The following is an 18,427-nucleotide window of genomic DNA, read 5'->3' on the forward strand; positions in this document are numbered from 1 at the left end:
CGTTTTAACAATAAAACGCTGCGTGTCTTTGAGTATAAATATATATTTTTATGACAGCCCAGTGAGTACCGTGTTAAAGTGAGGAAGAAGCAACTTAATGCAGCAATCAAAAATTTCTGATGAAAAAAACAAAACAAAAAGTAGAGACCAAAGCGAGTCACAGCTGCCACTGACCCATTATAGATTATCTGCCTAATCATATGACCCTTGTAAGGGACAACTGCCATTACGGCTTAGATCTGGGACTCTCCATCAATTGGTCTTAGAACAGAAGAAGCTTCTTGGATGGGAGGTGAGTTTAATTATGCTTAAAAGTCTTTCATATGTTCGACATCTAGCTAAAAAGGTAAAAAAAATCTTTATTCAGTCAGTAACATTGCATGGTCTGGTATCTAGCAAATAAATCACATTTTAAACACAGTTTGAACAGTCTGCACTGTCAGACAGTTATGAAGCAGAGGCTATAATAGACATCCTTACAGTGGGAAAGAGCTGCCGGTGACTTGGAGCAGAGAAACACGGTGTATTAATGCAATTCTCTTTCACATAAGCAGGACCAGGCTTACAAAAACCTTTTGTCCAGGTAACAAATCTGTTATATGCACATGCTCACGTGCCTAAATGAGCAGCTTTACCCCAAGAGGTGCACTGAGACCAATACCTACTGCACATATCATCACGCTGGACACTGAGTGGTGATATTTATGTTGCTCCGGCACAGCTATAACCTACCTTACATTAGTTTCAGGGTGAGCTTCCTTTTCATCAACTCTTCTTCCGAGTACATCAAAATTATCTTCTCATTTGATTTCAGGGCCTATTTCTAACAGTTAAATTGTTTTAATTGCTCCCTCACTCTCTCTCTCTCCTTTGTTCCCTGGGTTTCGAGCATGCATGAGCAAAGATGCAGCTTTTATTCTTCTGATATGTTTTTTGGTTTGTTTTATTGAAGTCTATTTTTAATTAAAATCATGATAGACTTGTGATGTTCCTGTGGCTTTTGGGTTCGACCACTGATCTGATTTTAAAACTTTTGTTTTAAAGTCCTAAGACCTGAACTCTTCCATGGCATGCGATTTTAATTTCTCTTTGATATTTTGGCATATTGGGGCCCGATCAATGTAAAAACAAAGAACTGCCAGTTTTTGGGGTTTTTTTTACCTTTTTTTGTTTTTAAGAAAAATAAGAGCCACATATGACAATATTCGTTTAAAAGTTTGATAGAACAGTAGCAGTATAATGTCCTTGTAAGTGGATATCAGGCCCTTGTAAACCAAAATTGTCACGTTTAGTTAACGGACTCAGGCGCAGACCAGAAATCCTTGAAGACAGTTTATTGATACAGACAACACCAGTTGATACTATATACAACGTGCTGGAGGGGAGGGGGGTCCAGGGCTCCGGGGTCCATGAGGGAAAGGAAGGGGATCAGACGTGCTCCAAAGAATCACTCGGCTCTCTCCACAACTGGGTTACACAAATCCCAACACTCCTCCATGAGATGACAGGCAGGTAGGGAAAGATCTGTACACAGAAACCTTAGTTATAGATGAACAGACGGAAACAACTCACAGATTCTGATTCTCAAACTACTGAGCGACTGACGCTGATAGCTCAACGATCCAGTGACGAATAGCACAGTGCTGCCATCTTAAGTAGGGCTCGCGATTACGCAGAGAGAGAGAGAGAAACACATGTTGCCTAATATGGGATCAGCTGGTGAGGCACAGGGACCATGACAAAAATTAAGTATTTTGGTCTAAATAACCCATATGAATATAAAGCAAATAATTCACACGAAAATATTTTAATAAGGTATATTAAGGCTGTGTCACTGTTCAGCCAAGGACAGTGTGTGAAAAGGTAACTGTCTCCACCTTGGGAAAAGGATGATTCTGCAGGTCATCTGAAGCCCTTGATGGATACAAAATAAAATATAAATAATATATTATAATAGAACTGCCTGGTCCGCCATGCAACAGAGAGAACAAATGTGACCGCAGATTGGATGAATTCTAAATTATCTGTTTGCTGAATAAGATGATCCTAACTATCAAATTGGCTCAGTAGTAGTATAGTGGTACACACTGATAAAACATTATAATATGCCATTGCTGTCATATAAGACAAAGAGGATAATATTAACAATGACAATATTAATATGAAGAGGCACCTTAATCGGTTATGATGTGAGGTGAATAATTGTTAAGCAGTAGTCTGCATCAAGCTTAAGGTTTGCTGAAACTCAGTGTAATGACATGTGAGATGAAGACAATACGGAGAATAACTAAACTAATGAAGTGCATAGAGGCACTTGACCAGCTTGAAACTTATCATCCTAGAATGACACATTGCTGAGATATAGAGCACACCTATAATAACAACCAATAAGCAAAACCCTGTAGACAACAGCTAAAACTACAGGATTGAGAAGCTGAATTAAATATGTAGACACTGCTAAGCTGATGAGCATGTTCCACATTTTCTTTTCTTTTTATTTATTTGTTTCTTTTAGAGCAGAAGAAAGACTCTAGGTCTGACCAACCGTCTCTGTCATGGGCAAAAAGATGTCAGTCAATAAAATTCTAAAAGATAATTTATTGACAAAAAATATATCAAGAGATAAAAGATAAAACAGTCCAGTGTCCCACTTAAGAATTGTATAAAAACACACAGTCCCAAGGCCAGAGCCAGCTATGCCACACAGCCAAGTTACACCCCACATGTTGCCTCTAACAGGGTTAGAAGTTGTCCTTGGAGACCCACCACCCTGCAAGCATATAGTCAGTGGTCACTCAAGCCTCTGCAACTCTGCTGCCTTTAGGCTGTGGCATATAATAGGCCCTGGACTGCACAGAGAGACAAAAACGACACACTTAATATAAAATTCATAGGGCAAAACCCGTCCATCCCAATCATATCTGATTTCATCACATTACATACCTGCACAGAGAGACAAAACAAAACAGCAGTGTTTGTAGTGTGGGCTATATGTAGACCAGTGTATCAGTGCAATCAAGTACACCTGCCTCTAATTAGTCCAACCTCATTCCAGCCATTGGCTCACCAAAAATGTGACACACACAAAACCACTCCCAACCCAGTGCAACTTCACACAATAATATGGAGCTGAATTAACACAGGCACATTAGTCTACCATGTTACAAGCTGCATGCTATTACAAGCCAACATATGTAGACTTCTGCCTTGTTCGGGTGGCAGCATTTTTCTTTTTTCTTTTGTGTCCTGACACGTTTATGTTTTTTGTTTTTGTTTGATTATTTTGTTGGTTTTGGAAACGAATTTAAACGAACTTGTGACAATACTTGAGAATCACAGTGACACATAGTGATTAGGCATATGATTGAAAAATGCCTAGGTTTAGAGCTGTGAGCTATGAGCTGTGAGCAATGCAAAGTTAAATATATATATGTATAAATGGGAAACAACCCTAACTTGAAAGTTTGAAATGTGTGAGATCCATGAATTGTTTGAAAAACTAGAAATTATTCAAAACTGCCTTAAGTGAAAATGTAGTGTTGCATCTATTCTCCCAAACCAAGACAAACAAAAAAGAAGAAGCTTTCTGTAACTTCAAAATAAGGCTGACTGTTGACAATAGACTAAAACACTAATCCACAGGTGGCTATCAGGAACAGAGAGGCGAGCAAAGTCACAAACACTAAGGCTGCAGACAGCCACGCAGAAACAGCAGATAACATAGAGACAACGCCTGCTAGAACCGTGGAGAGGAAGGTCACTTCCCACGAGATTGTAGGAGTAGAGGACAAATTAGTTGTAAAGTCAGCTTCAGGCCACACAACTGTACAACAATTAACTGCCCTTTTAGAACTAGTACACACAGCAAGTGGCCGCAGGTGCTTTATTAAATGCATATATGACCCGTTGTGTCCAGTAAATTTGCTAGGTAGAGACGCTCTGACAAAACTTAAGATAGCAGTCATGCCATTCTTTTCTGGTATTACACCTGAGTGCCAGAAACCGACCGAGTATCACAACATTCTGAGATTTAAACAAACTCCAGGCCCAGATCCACCTTATGATCAGCAAGTGTGGAAGCTAGGAGAACAGCATTTGACTTTACAGCACAGGCCGAAATTGTGTAGGTTACGCAGTAACCACAGATAGTAAAATAATAGAAGCAAAACCATTTTCTTCTTCATGTTCTGCACAGAGCGCTGAGCTGATAGCTGTAATACGCGAAAGCTAAATACACAAAGACAAACTAATAAACATACATACAGACAGCCAGTATGTTTTCTCTGCTGTGCATCATTTCGCAAAGCTCTGGCAAAACAGAGGAATGATTACATCAACCGGTAAACCAGTCCAGCATGCAAGCCTCTTACAACGCCTGCTGACTGTAATAAATTTACCACAACAACTCGCATTGTGTAAATGTGCAGCACACAAAACTGATGGCTCTTTTATTACTACAGGCAACAATTTTGCTGACAGAGCCGCAAAACAGGCGGCACAAAAGACAAACATGACATTGATGGCAGTAAACACACATCAGATTCCACTGGATGTGTTGCAAAGTGAACAAAAAGCAGCGAGCACAGCAGAGCAGGCAAACTGGCTAAAACACGGTGCAGTTCTGACAAACGATTTAATGATGTGTTATGGCAAGCCAGTGTTGCCAAAATTCCTCCACAAAATGGCGGCATTAGTGACTCATGGCTGTACGCATTTGTCATCGGGGGGAATGACCTGTATTGTCAACTCTCATTTTTACACTGTAAATTTTGAAACTTCAGCAAAACAATTTGTCAGAACATGCATGACGTGTCAAAAATATAATGCTCAGGGTAACCTGCGACCACAAAGAGGCCGTTTTCCAACTCCGCCTCATCCTTTTCACACAATTCATATGGATTTTATTGAACTAAGCGAATGTCAAGGGTCAAAATACGCCCTAGTGGTTATAGACGTGTTCTCAAAGTGGCCGGAAATCTATCCAGTGAAAAAGGCAGATGCAATTTCAGTAGCAAAGTGCCTGTGCAATCACTTCATACCCACATATGGCATCCCAGCTTTGATACGGTCAGACAACGGCACTCATTTTGTAAATGATGTCATCACTAAGGTCTCTGAAGCACTCGGTTTCAGCATAAAACACCACTGTGCTTATCACCCTCAGAGCGCAGGCCTTGTAGAGAGAACTAACGGCACTATAAAACAAAGGCTCAGGAAATGCATGGCAGAAACAGGAAGGCCGTGGCCTGAATGTTTGGGTTTAGTGAAAATGTGGATGCGCTTAACACAAGGCTCCCATAAACTAACTCCATTTGAAATCATTCATGGCAGGCCGTTTCCACTGCCTATTACCAGTCAACCAATAGACAAAGCAATCAGAGAAAACACATTAGCAGAATGGATGTCTAAGCTGTTAGAAAACAAAGAGATCATTGTACATAATCAACAACCTGATGATGTTTCTCCAGTGTCTTGCAGACTAAAGCCCGGTGACTGGGTTCTGATCAAGGTGCTCCAAAGGAAAAACTGGAGCACACCCAGGTGGGAGGGGCCATACCAAGTCCTCCTCACTACACCGACCGCTTGCAAAATTGCGGAACGACCATCCTGGATCCATCAGAGTCACTGCAGGCGTGTCAGTGAAGCCATCTAAACACAGCTGACGGCAGGCTTGCCTACTTGTTGTGATCTCGCCCGGTGGAGGGGTCAGCTTTCCTGGCCGGGGGGTCTACTCGCGACAGGAGGGTGTGTTCCGTCGTCATGAGGTGGTGGCTCTTATCAACTGCAGCGGCCCTGACCCTGGCCGGGCTCCTCACCTTTGCTTCCATGAGGGACAACAAGTCACGCTATATGGAGAAAAGGCAGACACTGTATGACAAAGGAAAGTACACCAAGTTTCCCCATGGCTACGCCACTAACTTCTGGTGGCAGTTTATGAACACTACAGCTCACTTGAATAACAAAACTGACTGCTATGCATGTACCCATATGCCCCTATCCTCACAGACGTCTGGCCTGTGGCCGTACAGCATACCTGAAGATCGCAGTTGGTGCCTGTTGGGCCTGGCAACACATCCAGGCTACGGTACTCTTTGGTCCAAAGCCAACTACAGCATCCCAGCGAAAGCAACCTGGAGGTCATCATCACTCACAAACGTGAACTGTTCCGGACAGACATACCTACTGACCTGGCCCCAAGTCTCAGACCAACTGCCTGATGTAATTCTACTGAACAAGCTGAACGCAGCGCAACTGCCAGTATGTGTGATGAACAATGGATCGCGGGCAGTGGGGGAGCTGCCTACTCACCTATCTACTGGATGATACTACAAACAAAGACTCAGTACCAGACAGGATGTGCACGGACGGCACCAAGCAGTAAAGGAACCAGAGTTTCGCATCTGAGGAGGAGTGAAATTCTTACAGAGCTTGATCCCCGGCATTGGAGTTGCCGAGGTGCGGGATCATGTGGAAATCAACCGATATGCTCTGCTACGACACATCAACTTGACTAAGACCCTGGGAACCGCCTTAGCAGGAGAACAGCAGGCCATCAGAACGATGGTGCTGCAGAACAGACTGACACTAGACCTGCTAACAGCATCACAAGGAGGAGTTTGCAAGCTGATCGGGGAAACATGTTGCACTTTTATCCCTGATGGATACGAAACTGGAGGAGACATTTATGAAGCTTTGCAGAATTTGACCGCTCTGCAAAAATATGTCACTGAACACACACCTGGAGCAGCTACAGCACAAAGCTGGCTTGACTGGCTGTTCAGCGGTTCATGGCTGGCTGCTGTAGCAAAGCCATTTTTCCTTCTAGGTCTCATCATGATAGCACTGCTCATATTAGTGTTGTGTGTGTTGCCATGCCTAAGAGTAATGATTTCACAGATGATAACAACTACAATGACTGCTTATGTTGCCGTGCCTGAAGAAGAACAACATCCCGTTGCAATTCTGTTAGAGGAGAACTTGTACTAGCTGCTAATAAATGACGTGGTGATTAAAAATGACTTGTCAAGTGATCATGCACTGATTAAAACATTAGTAGGTTATGCAAGTTTTCATGCTTTTATTTTTTTGAAGTCTTGACTTTTAAACATAAAGTTTTTCATTTTTATAACGTTTTCATACTCTTATTTTTTTGAAGTCTTCAGTTTTAAACATAAAGTTTTCATTTTAAATATGAAGTTTTCATTATTTTACATATAAAGTTTTCAATTTAAGGTTTGCATCATTTTAAAATATAAGGTTTTCATCCTTGTATTTTTTGAAGTTTTCATTTTACATATTAGGCTTTCATCATTTTTAAATATAAAGTTTTCATTTTACTTTTCATCCTTTTATTTTTTGTAAGTTTTCGTTTTAAAATATAAGGTTTTTATCCTTTATTTTTTGTAGTTTAGTTTTATTATTTTTTCTTGTTTATTCCACTTGTTATTTCATTTACTATGATTTTCATTTACTATGATTTTCTTTGTTCTTTTTATTATTTTATTTTGTTTTATTCTTTAGACCAAATGATTTCCATTTCTGCTATGCTGACATTTTGAAAATTAAAAAATTGCTTAAGATACTTAATAAATAACCTTCACAGACAATTGTTGTATACATTTAAAATAAGTTAAACAGGAGGGAATGTTACAGGAAAAATGATTCTATGTTTCTTTACCTTCTTTTAAATGTGCAAGCATGCCCTTTTGTCTATGGTTAGATTAGTTTAGAATGATCTTTTTAGACTTTCTCAGCAAAGACATATTGTTTTGGGACATATTGTTTTAGATTGTTTTATCTCTCACAGCTTTCTCCCAGCTCTCTGCTGACGAGACTAGCGCCACATATGGAGTTGTTTATTTTATCTGTTTTGTATTTTCTTATCCTGTTCTCACTGTCTTTCCTATAAAAAGTGCCCAGCCTCTGTACACGTTGTGAGTTGTTCTGAACAGCTTACCCGTGTGCACGTTAAAGCATAAAAAGTAACTTTGTCTCATTGTGTCTTTATTTCTCCTGGGTCTTTTACAGAGTTTTCCCCCAACAGGGTCGCAAGAAGCGTGTGGAAAAACCAAGGCGCAAAATAACTGCCCATGAACTGAGAAAAGTCAAGCGTGCAGCTGCCAAGATGCCACTTGCCACCAGTTTGGCCATATTTCAGAGCTGCAACATCACTGGAGTGCCCAAAAGCACAAGGTGTGCAATACTCAGAGACATGGCCAAGGTAAGAAAGGCTGAAAGACGACCACCACTGAACAAGACACACAAGCTGAAACGTCAAGACTGGGCCAAGAAATATCTCAAGACTGGTTTTTCTAAGGTTTTATGGACTGATGAAATGAGAGTGAGTCTTGATGGGCCAGATGGATGGGCCCTCTCTGAACAGTGTCTGGGAGGCTGTGGTTGCTGCCGCACGCAACGAAGCATGAGAAATTACTGAAAGGAACCTAAACTGGGAAAAACTAAAGAGAAAACTTGAAACCATCATGAAACGGGGTGAAAGGCAGCGAGACGCAGACTAACAAACAGGACACCATGGAACACAGACGAGCCGACAACGAGCACGGACCGACACCCACTATATATACACACACAAGGTAATCAGATAATCACACACAGGAGGGAAGAACAGCTGATTCTAATACACAAAGACGACTGAGTACACACAATGAATATGTTAACAGAAACCCTCCAAACAACAGACAGAGCAGTGGAGCAGCCAAGGGAATAGAAGGATATAAAAACTGTATCACTAAAATGTAATTTATCATACAAAAACAGTTAAAAATGTAAAAGCAATTAAAACAACCCTGGCCAGAGAGAACACAATAAAAATCAATAAAACATAAACACTAAAAATCCGGTGGCATCTGCCACGGCGTTAAGTCACTAAAAGTCCGGGTGGCGACAACCACAACGTTAAAATCCAGTCAATCGGAGCGGGGCAAGGAAAACCCGGCGGCGTCCTCGGCTGTCCTGTCAGTCTCTCTGCTCCGACGTGCCCGTATGGGCAAAGCTCCTAACGCTGCCCGCTGCTTTTCTGTAGCACACCAGCACTATGGTCTCGCCGTTGGAGGTAGGGCGCTGTCCCACTGCTAACTAATCCCCCACCGTAGCGTCCTCTGGCCTCCAGCTATTCCAGCAACAGCACAGCTCCCTCTTCCTCTTCGCTCGCTAAGCGTCGTATGCCCTTGCCACGTACTGCATGGCAACTTGCACCAACCCCGTGCTCCAGCTCCAGCGCCAACGGTGCCGCTGCCGCCGCTTGCAGCCGTCACCTGCCACTCCTATTTCGCCATGTCTGCTGCCCTCTTTCCCCTGACCTGCCAGGCCCTCTTATTGGCCTCTGAGACATCCCAGGTGTGTCAAGTTCATAATCAGGGAGGGGCGGAGTCAACAATAATTATAATAAAAACATGCAAGAACAAACACTGTACAATATTAAAATAGTAAAAATAGTAAAATACAGCAACTCATGCACAATGAAATATGCTAATGGCCTGACGGTGAAGAAGCCGTCGGCCTCTGGAAGGAAACAGAAGACATTTCAGAGGCTGCAGGCAGATTTCTTTGATTTGGGGCCTTTTTCAGCTTTATTTACAGAGCAGTGAAGATAAGTGACAGCAAAGCAGAGGGAGAGAGAAAGGGGACGTGGCCCGGGTCAGAATCAAAGCCAGGCCAGCTGCTCTCCACCTTGTGACACATGGTCACCTGCTCATCCTAGTGAGCTCCACCAACAGCTCTTTCACACAGTTTACACTGTCAAACACCGTGTGTGGACCTCAGCTAACAATAGGCTACATTTAAGTCTGGACTACAAGCTTTTATATTGAGGCAGATTTTTCACTGTTTTTATTCCATCAGCAGTTCAACATCATGAGCAGCTTTGACATAAAGACATCAAACTCAAGCTTACTTTAAACTGGATCTACTTTTAATACAGGGGCTCAAAAACAACTAACATCTTTATTATATATCAGGACAGAAAGTCATTTCATCTCAAATGGAAAACAGCTTTATTTGGAATAATCAGCACTATCAACTGGTTTGGGATCTCCACCAGTTTCATGTCTTTACAGCTTCTCCAACAAAGTTCCTGTGAAATCAGCATTTTTGTCTTTATTGGTTTGATAGTGATTGATCATTGTTCTCACAGCATTTTGAGTGGGAACAGTTCAAACTGAGAGTAGTGGGAGTTATTTACTGATTGAAACAAGCTGAATGTTTCTGTGATGATGAAGATCAGCAGCTCAGCTGATCAATGAACTGACATCTATCAGTCATTTCATGAGATGAAGTCATCAGCAGACATTTGTTCTAACTGTGTGATAAATGTCAGAATGTCAGGGCTCTGCTTTAGTCACTGCTTGACAAGATGCTCATTGGCTCATTGTTGAATCCAGTGGCCCAGTCTGACCTCTGACCCTTTGCTGCAGGTCTTCTGTGTTATCTCCACTTTCATGTCTGATCTTCTGCTGTATCGTCCAAAATAAACATCTGAATCATTTCCAACACTTCAGCAGATCTTTAGTTTGGGCAGTACAGTACAGAATAACACATATTGTACTATACTGCCCACTTCCTGATCTTATTGGATCTGTGTGTGAGGTTGGTGAAGGAAACACATGTTTACTGAGTAAATCGCTGCCATTAGGAACTAGTTTTTATATCACAGCCTGGAAATCACACAGGACCATTTCTGCAAGTGAAAAGTTGTAATTGGAGGAAAATAATAGTATAGTTTGTGCGACTGTTGTTTGTAAATGAAGAATTGTGCTGCTGACCTTTGACCTTTTCTTTAGGTGCACAGAGCCCAGAGGAGTCCAGAACTGAGGCAGTGCTACAGATGCTATGTCTTCAAATAAAGTGGTGTATTATCCATGTTTTCTATGGATCACATCCAATATCCTGATCTAACGAGCCCCCTGTTGCGACTTTCATCCGTAAATAAAGCCGCGGCCGGCTGAGTTGGTTGTGTCCCTGTGACGCGCCTCCAATAATCCATAATGAGTCGTACTTGTACTTTGCGCATTTATTTTAAGAACAAAACAAAAACAAACATTTGCGCTTTCAATCAATTTACAAATAGCGCATGGATTAACTGGTGTGCCAAAAAATGACGGTCAACAGAAACGTTTGCCCACAAACCACTCACCCAACACACCTGCTACGAACACCAACATCAGGTAAATAGACTGTGACCACACCCACATACCATCACCTGAGACGCAGGTAAAGCTATACACCTGTGCCACCAAAACAAAAAGGAAAAACATAAACATGGACTTTGGCTCTTACACCCCCTTTTTGTGGATTTTAGAGCCTCTTCCTTTTGCTGCGTCTGCGTCTCATTTCAAGCACAAGAGCAAGAAGTGGATGAAGAAACGGGGCGAGTGGGGTCAGTGTGGTGCATGTCAGCTGTGCTCACACATGCTTTCACAAAGAACATGTGTGTTCATCGGCAGCATTAAGGTGCACTTTAGTCTTCACAATAATAAAGTATTCTGACTTTATTCTTCTGAATCCTCACAGTCATGTTGCAGCTCTGCTTTGCTTTAAGAAAATGTTCTACCAGGATGTTACTTTCCTAAACATGTTCTCCAAATGTTCCAAAGACTTTGTTCTAAGTAGTTCTACATGATGAAACATTCACACTAAGTTTAAGAAGGACACACAAACACCATCTGTCCTTTCATCATGTGTACAAACGTGTTCAGATGTCAAATGTAGCGTGAATGGATGCAAATGTGGATCGTTCCAATAAAATGAGACAGTTTTGTGAGTGGATTACAATTTGAAGTTCATTTAAACCTATACGAACATGTTATTCCAAACAAACTATCCAACAGGAAGCAGAATCAGGGGAACAGGAAACAGTGGAGGTGAGCTTCCCTCCCTCCAGGACATCTACAGGAAGCGGTGCCTGAGGAAAGAGGGGAGGATCATCAAAGACTCCAGTCACCCCAGCCATAAACTGTTCAGACTACTTCCATCAGGCAACAGGTACTGCAATATCCGGTCCCGAACCAGCAGACTGAGAGACAGCTTTCTCCATCAGGCCATCAGAATGCTGAACACTTCATAAGACACCTCACCTCCACTACTGGAACTTCAACATTATGCACTCCATACTGTACATTAATGCTACTTGTTTGCAAATTTCCAACTATTTTATTTTATATATATGTATATAAACACACACACACACACACACACACACACACACACACACACACACACACACACACACACACACACACACGCGTAGATATACATACACTCCTATATTTGTACATGTATTTATTCTTATAATTCTCAGATTTAACCATTCTTATATTTTTCTAGTTCTTATGTTATTGTATTGTATTTTTTCCTCTCTTGCTTGTGAAGCTCGCACACAAGAATTTCACTTGCATGTGCTGTACCAGTGTATCTGCACATGTGCTGTGACAATAAAAGTGATTTGATTTGATTTAAAAAACACACAGAGATGCAAGGAGTGCAAAAATTGCTCTTTATTTACAATGCCTGGAGTACACAGGTTGTATACAGTGACAAACAAACAGAGGGAAATCAGGAAAGGGAGCAAGGGAAGGAACCAACAAACCAACAAATAATTTTGCAATAAAATATTTATTTTTCAACTTCTCCAAGTGAAATCCAACAAGTGTATTTAACAGTGAAAGCAGAGTGGAAGCTGCTCATATATAGTTCAACCCAGGCTAAAAGTATGTTGAGTAGACCAGCATCATCAAAGTGTCAGCTCTCTGAACATGTTGCAAGATCGCCATCTGCAGGACAAAACTAGTTTTTCTCGCCCTCCTCGTCAATGTCACGATGACGTCATCGTACAGCAAAACATGCAGATCAGGTGACACGACTGTCTGAGACACTGAGTTAAACTGTGGCAGGTAAACATGTGGAGGCAACATGACGCTGGAACATCGTTATTGCATTATACAGTTTCCTCTCTAACTGGATGATGCTGTGAAGAAGAACAGCTGTGGAACCAGGGTCCTGAGTGTCGTCTCTTGATAAATGCAGATAATTGTGTTGCTGGTGGAGATGATGAATCACAGCGTCCATCTCACGTTGGAGTCAGAGCTTTTCTTCAGATGCTCTGGTCTTCAAATGTAAGACATCAATGGCTCTCCTTTTCAGGTCCGTTGGAATATCACCTTCTTCTGTCTGAGAAATATTCATGAAAAAACCTGACAAAACACAAACAGCAGCAGTAACAGTAAATTGCGCTTATAAATTCACTGAAAAGCCACATTTGAACTCTACCTACTTGTTCATCAAGGCATGAGTACAAGGGCAAGGAGACTTCACAGACATGTTGAAATTGTCCTTGTGATGTGAAGACCATGGACTGTGGTGGCCACTGCAGACTGTTGGACTCCGTTACAATCTTCTTCAGTCTCCTGTTACAGTCGTGGATTTGCTTGGACAGCCTGATAGCGACTCCCTGTCTGTCTGGAACAAAGCATTTATATTAAAAAGACATTTACAGAAAATACAAACACTAACAACACATGTCAACATCACATGATATTTCAATATTTATATTATTTATTATATATTTTAAGACTTCTACATTTTATAAATAGTGGGAAAAATGCTTTGGGTTGTTAATAGAGACACATTAAAGCAAACTTTGCTCGATGACAATGAGCACAGTTAAATCAGTACAATAAGTGTGGAGCCTTCAGAACGTGTCTGTGTAGGTTCTCAGTCATCCAGATCATGGTAGTCTAAGAAGCAACCACACCTTCCCTGCAGAACATTTTGCAAAGTGAAATTTGTTTATTGTCCCGTCAACAGTTTACTTACAGAATCTTCTTTGCAGGAGTGCGGTACAAACATCTTCACTGTGAGGAAGTGACGGATCACTGAGGAATGACACACAAGTTTTATGACTAAAGAATTATTGTAAATAAATGAAGACAACAATGATTTTTTTGGATTAGCAAACAGAAGCATGAATTTATATCAATACCTGATACAGCAGTATAACAGAATGACTTATTTCTGATATCGTTAAGATATCAGGTTGGAAAATGTTGACCTTAAATTAAATGACCTCCAGAAAAGTCCGACAGTGTTTCCACCGCAAAGTGTCACAAACTCCCTCAACAGAGACCTGGACTCTAAAGAGAGATGGTGAAACAGCTCAAGGAGAGCTACTGAAAGGCTGTCTGAGGCTCGTCCGCTGTAGCAAGAGAAAGCCCAGATTTTAAGAGAGGACAAGCTTTGGGTTCACAGACACAAAAAGCAACTCTGCAGTTGCATAGCTGACCTACCAAAAAGAGGCAACGATAAGAAGTTATTCAACATTTGTTTTTATGAACCACATGCAACCCACTGCCCTCATATGGAGACATGCTGGTGATGGTAGCTCCATCTTCATACTTCTCTTTCCAATATATCCACTAACCCTCTGTGCACATGTACAAACTGTCTCAGCCTCTCAAACTTTCAAACATGAGCTGTGCCTGCAATGTACTCATTTCTAATCCTTTCCATTTTGGCCAGTCTAAGCATTTAGAAATAGATAAAAACAAAAACACCATTCAAAGATAATTCTTACTTTTTCTACTTTTTAGGTCCAAACAATCTGAAATATCTTGGAGAAATGAACAATATATCCTAAACCTGACCTCAGGTCCATGAGGTTAATGCAGTCATTACATGGACATGTTTCATTTTAAAATCAGATCAGAATAATCTGGCATTAAGTAATAAATGTATAAGAACAAACTTGTGTTCACAAACATGTTTATCTCTCTTGTGTTTACTGCATGGGTCTGTGATCCTCTGGTAAATGTAGCTCTGACTCAGGCCAAGCCGTCTTATAGCAGGTTTGCTATAGAAAGACAAGGATTATGGGAAAAAACAAAAAAGAAAACAAGAAAATATAAAAGCTATTTTACAGCAATTATGAGCTATTTTGAAAGAAATCTGAAATCCCAACACTTATGAATATAAATAATGATTAGCTGCTTACAGCCCACTTCTCTGGAAGGTGGATAGATTTTTGTGTGTTTTCCTAATGCAGGTTTTGCAATATACACAAGTACTGCTGTGTTCATACACCGATGTTCTCCATGTTCTTTGCACATAATGCAAATGTTTGTGGATGGTGCTGAGGATTTATATGACATCTTTCAGTGAATCCCACAGGCTGAGATCTTCTCTCTTTGCCTTACTGTTTGCTGTCTCTGAACCAAAATTGCTGCAAGTCACATTATCATGTTCTCAGACAGTGGTGTGACTGCCTGGTTTGGGGACAGGTGAACCAGTCTGAATGAAGCTGGGAAGTGAGGACTTCATTTGTGGATATGAAAATGCAACAGCACCACTGATGGTTTTCATTATTATTTTCATCTTGTTTGTCCTGAGGTGTGCTGTAGTCATTTTCCACACACTTCAGATGTTTCATGTTTACACACACACCTGTAATGTGGTCCTCTAGCTGAATATCGTTAAGGAGCAGCCACGTGTATTTAAGAAAAAGATAAAACAGCTTCCAGTTTTGTACCAGTTTGTATCAAAATAGATTCTGTCTGTACTGGATCTGGATTGATGGTCGTCTCTCCAACAGCGACACAGCGATCCGGCTCACTGATTGGTGATAACAAACTGCTGAGCCTGCTAGCAGGTGCAGGAGGGCCAATCTGAGCCACAGTTATGGGGCTGATAACTGCTGACAACGCCCATTGATGGACTGATAACATCCGAAAATGCATTTTCCCCACAGTTGTGCCACAAATCAGATGCACTTTGCTCTTTTGTTTTTTCTTGTACTTGTGCTGCTTCCTTTTCATAAACTTGAATGAATGCCTGATAGAATGCCTGTAGCTATGTGCTTAATGTGGCTGAGAAAATTGCTCATCAACTTTACTGTTGCCGTGAGAACCTGCTGATGGCATTGTAACACTTTCCAATTATTGTGTTCTTGAGGAGGAAAAGTGGCTTCATTGATGCTTTGCTAACACCATCAATAAAGTCCGAAACCCAGGAAGCCTTTGTGTGCGCTACATGATCTGTGATTAACAGATATTTGCTGTATACTGTACAAGAGTTTATACAAGTATGGACTGAATAGTGTTTGCATGTGCTTAGGATGACATGTGTGTCAGTTTGTGTACGTTGCCATTGACCAATAAATCATACCTGTCACTGCAGTTTATGTCTATAAATATGGACAGCCAGGGAAATACCTCGAGGTATTCCATAAGAGTACCCTGCACGTTAATTCTCGACGCGAGGGGGGTACCCGGCAGATACAGCAGATAAATTAAATACAGGCTATTGCTTTTGTATTGTTTATTTGCAGGAGTTGGCAACATTTCTGATGATGAGTGCCATCTAAAATTTCCTCAGAAGTCAATGTGCCATATGATTACATTAGCAATAAATTTAATAACGCTCTATATGAACAGTTACACATTAAACAGAACAACTTTATAGAATTATATTTGTTTGCAGATGTTGGCAGCTATCAGTGAATAGTTATTAGCTATTTTGAAACAAAAAAGGACACTTTTTATCCATAAGAAGAACTCCATAACACCAAATGTATCAACTGTACAACAGAAAATGCAAATGCTATTGGTTTCCTCACAACAATGATAAATACTGTCAATAAAGCCTCTGCAATGTTCTTAAGACAGTTAAACTTGTCAGGTATGATCAGATGTCCAGCAGGTGAAAACGCAAGCTCCATGAACACGCACAGCTATAGATTCAGCTCTAATATTATTACCACACAATCCAAGGACACACCAACAGCTCAGATTTCTAGAACTATTAAAACAAATGTCAGTCTATCCATTCATTTTCTTGGGAATATTCAATTCAGGTTCACAGTGGGAGTGTGGTGGGCTAGAGCCTGTCCCAGTAGTCATAGGTAGAGTACAACTGGACAGGTCATCAGTCTGTCAGAGTCTGTCTGTTCACTGCATCATTCCATGTTTGGCACTGATCACCACCTGCACTCATGTATATATCTATCTACTTAGCACTTTTAATTCTTATTTTTATTTTCATGTCTATTTAAGCGTTATATGACAGTATGTTTGCACTAAGTACCGCAGCAATTTCCTAATGTTGTAAACCTGCTCAACATTTGGCAATAAAACCCTTTCTGATTCTGAAACGTGCATCTTGAGGTTTGTCATGTAGGATTAAAAGAGCCAAACTTTCACACAGCTAGCATTGTATTTTACACTGACCCTGGGTCAGTCTAAGTATCATACAGTTTAAATACAGTTTATTTATCATAGATGCATTAAAGCTAATCTGGATATTTCCTCCTTTAGCAGTTTTTCTTTAGGAACTTTACTGTTTTTCAGCTCATGTTTGATTTCTTCACACAACAAACTGTGTGTGTTTTTTTTTCTGGGAACAAAAATGTCATCTCTCCATTAATCCTCACATGCAGATGCGGTAAAAAATCAATTGATGAAGTTGTTTTGTTGTAATATTGAATTAATGAAAAATCTTTGTCGTTTCATATTCCAGCTATTCCTCAAAAATGTGTTTTTGATATCAAGGTGCGTTTAATTTTTAACTTGCTTTTTATACATTTTACAAATTTGTAGTTTTTGTATTTCTACCCCAAACTTCAAACTTTCACACAACAAGAACAGCATTCAGACAGCGGTTCAACCTCAATGATTGTGTCACTGTAGACGAACAGCCTGTGCCATTCCGGGGTAGATTTGCATTTCTACAGTACATGCCAAACAAGCCTAACGATCTTCTGGGTCTGTGTAGCAGACATTCCTTATGCTTTATATGGAGTGCTTTCCACAGGAGACAAACAAGAGAAGTTCAGTCAGTCTATCTGGCCTAGGGCACCCATGCTCCGGGCCGATTCCCGAGCCTGCCAGGCAGAGGGCGGAGTAGGTTTGGCTGGATGGCTCCCAGGCCTTAGTCGGACGAAGGGGGTATGTGGTGGGTTTGACGTGTTCTGATGGTGAGTCCATCTCACCTGCACCTAGGGCTGTTCGATATAACATATATATCGGATGACGATATAAAAACGTCTATCGTTTCATTTTATGCTATTGTTTGTTTCGTGGTGTCGCAAAATACTGTAGTGGCTAAAGTTCTCTCTTTTTTTGTTGTGGCTGTTTTGTCTTTGCCGAAAGCACAGCATTGCAAACAAGAGCGGAACTTAAAGGGGTCTCCACCCTGACTTCCAACCGGAGCGGCCCGCGGAGCTTACAGCGCCGGTGCACAGACGCCTGCCCACGGGTCCGAGTAACAGCTAACAACGGCTTCAACGAGGCGCCGTGACGTCACTAAATTAAGGTTTGGGTATTTTGGATCAATCTTTATTCGAATTGAGACCAAAGAACAGGAGCAGCAGCTAACTCAGTAAAGAGATTACCGGAAGTGTGCTCGGACACGGAGGTCAGAA

General features: G+C 41.1%; 1 pseudogene; it reads right to left on the minus strand.

Moving 5' to 3' along the window:
• Window positions 1-14,071: 14,071 nt before the first annotated feature.
• Window positions 14,072-15,414, minus strand: LOC146578124 (uncharacterized; annotated as a pseudogene).
• Between the last annotated feature and the right edge of the window lie 3,013 nt (window positions 15,415-18,427).

Source organism: Mchenga conophoros, linkage group LG3 (genome assembly GCF_057382185.1).
Source record: "Mchenga conophoros isolate Kocher_MC1m ecotype Shallow Benthic linkage group LG3, M_conophoros_male_GT1.1, whole genome shotgun sequence".
NCBI classification, from domain to species: domain Eukaryota; kingdom Metazoa; phylum Chordata; class Actinopteri; order Cichliformes; family Cichlidae; genus Mchenga; species Mchenga conophoros.